General features: G+C 42.0%; 1 long non-coding RNA gene across 1 annotated transcript; it reads left to right on the top strand.

Moving 5' to 3' along the window:
- Positions 1–2,492: 2,492 nt before the first annotated feature.
- lncRNA:CR45416 (long non-coding RNA:CR45416) lies at positions 2,493–2,773 on the top strand. The gene has a single exon (NR_124824.1). It is a non-coding gene; the product is annotated as a long non-coding RNA:CR45416 (long non-coding RNA).
- The last annotated feature ends 364 nt before the right edge of the window (positions 2,774–3,137 follow it).

The raw sequence follows: 3,137 nt of genomic DNA, 5'->3' as shown, positions 1-3,137 counted from the left end.
CCTAATCATCGTTTTAAGACCGCGAGAAAAAGGCGACACGAGATTCCAAGCCGAAGGGTGGCTGCCTGGCTGGCTCTTTTGGGTGGCTGCACTGCAGTGCTGCTAAATGAAACGCAAAGGCCTTTTTGTCAACGCTGCACTGAGAGAAACTTAGCAGGAAGTCCTTCATTAAATTATATATTGAAATTATACATTGAAATTATATATATATATTAATGAGATTATATTGAAAATTAATAAAAAGCAAATGTATTTACATAAATCTGAAATCTGAAATATCTTTTATCATTTTTATAATGATTTAAACGTATGTTAGTTATTCTGTAAATATACATATATATTTAAAATATTTCCTATATATTAATTGAGTTGAATACAATATATGACTATACTTTTTTAATTATTTTATTAACTTCATATATTTTTTGTCCGTGTACTACTCTCCCTCCCTCTTTGCAATGCCGGCGTTTTTGAACATCCCTTTTCCTATTCTGTCATTTTTATGTTCCGGCGTTTGTTCCGCCTTCTGTTCCTGTTTCACTTCCCGTTCTCGTCTGGGCGAGACAATTGCCCAAAAGTGTTGGAAGTCAAACGCAACCGACCCGCCACTAATGCGTCCGCTTCAGCTTCTTTGCTCCTTTGCCGCGTTGGTCCTTTGCCACCCAGGAAATCGCAGTGCAGTGTAAGGATCAACGGCGGTAGAAGGCGCATCAGAGACGTCGAATTGCTCCCTTGTGACAGGCCAATATAATGCGCCGCGGGGTGATGGGCTGCCCAAAAAAGGGGGCGACGTACGCAGGCGGTGGGTGGGTGTTTGGTAGTGAGGTGCTGTGAGCCTCAGCGATTGCACAACAGATTGCCGCACTCATATCAGGTTGCAAGCGTAGTGAGGTCGCACTCCCTGGTCCGTTTGTCTCTCACTGATACGTATGATGGATCGCCTTAAATACCTTTAAATTAAAACGACGCTCAAAGCGAAATGAGTTGTGGGAGTTGGCCAGACGATTGCCGCAGGGGTGGCCCAGCCCGGCGGGTGGTGTCCTTGGGGGGGGGGGGGGTGTGGTGTTGGTTCATATCGGTGCGGATTGGTTTGGTTCGGCCAAGGTGGAACCAATGCTCGATTTAAATGCCTTTTAATTGAACTCAGCATGAGACTTTTTATCGCTTGCAAAAACAGGTTGCAGTCTACTATTAAGTTGTGAAATTGAAGTAACTTGACAATTCTCTATATTTACTCAAAAAATTGCACATTTATTTGAACCAAGACCAAAATAAAATAGAGAATTTTCACCATTAGAGGTATAACAAACTTTTGAAAAGTTTACTTGTAAATAGTAGTATGAATCAAAACCACCTACTCTTATTCTAGTTCCATTCATACAATTCGATTCGCCCTCGCAACTCGCAAATCAGTGCGAACTAGTTCCTTCATTTTATGCAACACTTTGTGGCAGTACCATTGCAACTCTATCGCTCATAAATATATATCCGACTGGCCTAAGCCTGTCAATGGCTGTTCCGTCTGCAAGTTTTCTCTTTTTTCCGTTCTGACACTAATCAGATTAGTATCGCCAACGCCAATGGCATTATGCATACGTACTCGTATAATTCTTGTGTTCCGTACCTCTATTCTTGTTGCATCAAATTGCACGCCACCCACACGGATACACTCTGTCAAAAAGGGGGGGGGGGGGTGAGGCGGTAGTGGGTGATAAAGAAGTTCGGGGGGTAAAGGAAAAGCTGGCAGAAAAGCCACAGCCCACAGTCAAACTTGACATGCACACTTCGGTATGTAACGGACGTTGTAGTTTGGGCTGCGGATTCAAGTTTTCGCATGGGTTTCGACTGAGTTTTGTATCGGGGTTCGGTGGGTATTGAATGACTGCTCTCTGACTGACTGTTTGACAGACACTGATGTTGATGAATATCAAGTGAATCCTTTTGTGACATCAGGAAAAAAGGCCTCCCGCTGGGCCAGCTCTGGGGTCACTCCACTACCTACCGTCCTTCTTTTCTACATTTTAAGCTCTGGGTTCTGCAGCCTGTACACTGAGAGCAATGAGTTCATTTACAATAAGTGTGTGAAATTACAATAGTGAATGATTAATTGGAATATTAAACTAGTTTTGTAAAATTGTAAGGTTAGTTTTCTTTGTTTCTTGGGTAATTTTAATATTGTTGTTTTCAGTAAAAAAAACATTCTATATATATATTTTTCGATTTATTCTTCACTAAACTGTTCTTTTGTCCAATGTACCACCTTTTGAAGCTTGATGCCAGCGAAAGTGACAGCGACGCCGAAAAGACATCCAGCATTAAAATTGAGAGTTGAGGGCGGCGACCATCGCAGGAACTTACTTAGCCCCCGTAAAAATGCTCAGATTGAAAAACGCAAAAGTTGAGATACGAACGGACCGGGCCAGATTGATTGCGACCGATAAGGACTAAAAGACCAGGCGGGCAAGTGTATGAAAAAGAGGAATACTCCGCCCATGGAAAGAGGGTGAGCCCAGCGCTTGAGGTTACCAACAGCGTAAAAAGATGGCAGATAAGACAGAAAGCGTCACGGGATGAGGTCCAGGATAACGAGAAGGATGAGGTCGAGCTGCAAAGCTAGTATCCGTAATAGACAGCGGAATTATGAAAGTGTTGGCGTAGAACAAATCGAATTAGACATCGCGTCAAGGCTGATGTCATCTACAGCTGGGGGTGATTTTATGGACTCGTATTGAGGGTTTTTCGATCGGAAACGGATATAAATAAAGAAAAAAATATTTTTAAGGATTTTTTTAAGTTTTATAAATCTAAATTTATAAATTTTTTTAATGCTCGTTGTTTAATATAATAATTGTTATTCTATGGGAGTGTCCTTATATTTAACACCAATCTCTTGAAAAAAAGAAATAAAAAGCCGCCATTAACAAGGGTAAAACTGCGGGGCCATGAGGATTTTTTTTTGGACAGGAATGGGTGTATGGTGGACCTACTGGAAGCCCTCTTCCTCCCGGCGAGAGCATCTCCGCCATTAGTGCGTGTGATTTCCATTTCATTTCGCTTCGTGACAGTTGGCAACTCCAACAGATTAAAGGCATTTCCCATCCAGCACGCAATTCGCCTGAATTATTGTTGTCAGCAGC

Source organism: Drosophila melanogaster, chromosome 3L, assembly GCF_000001215.4.
Source record: "Drosophila melanogaster chromosome 3L".
In the NCBI taxonomy this organism is placed as follows: Eukaryota; Metazoa; Arthropoda; class Insecta; order Diptera; family Drosophilidae; genus Drosophila; species Drosophila melanogaster.
This window is presented reverse-complemented; position numbering and strand designations above follow the sequence as displayed.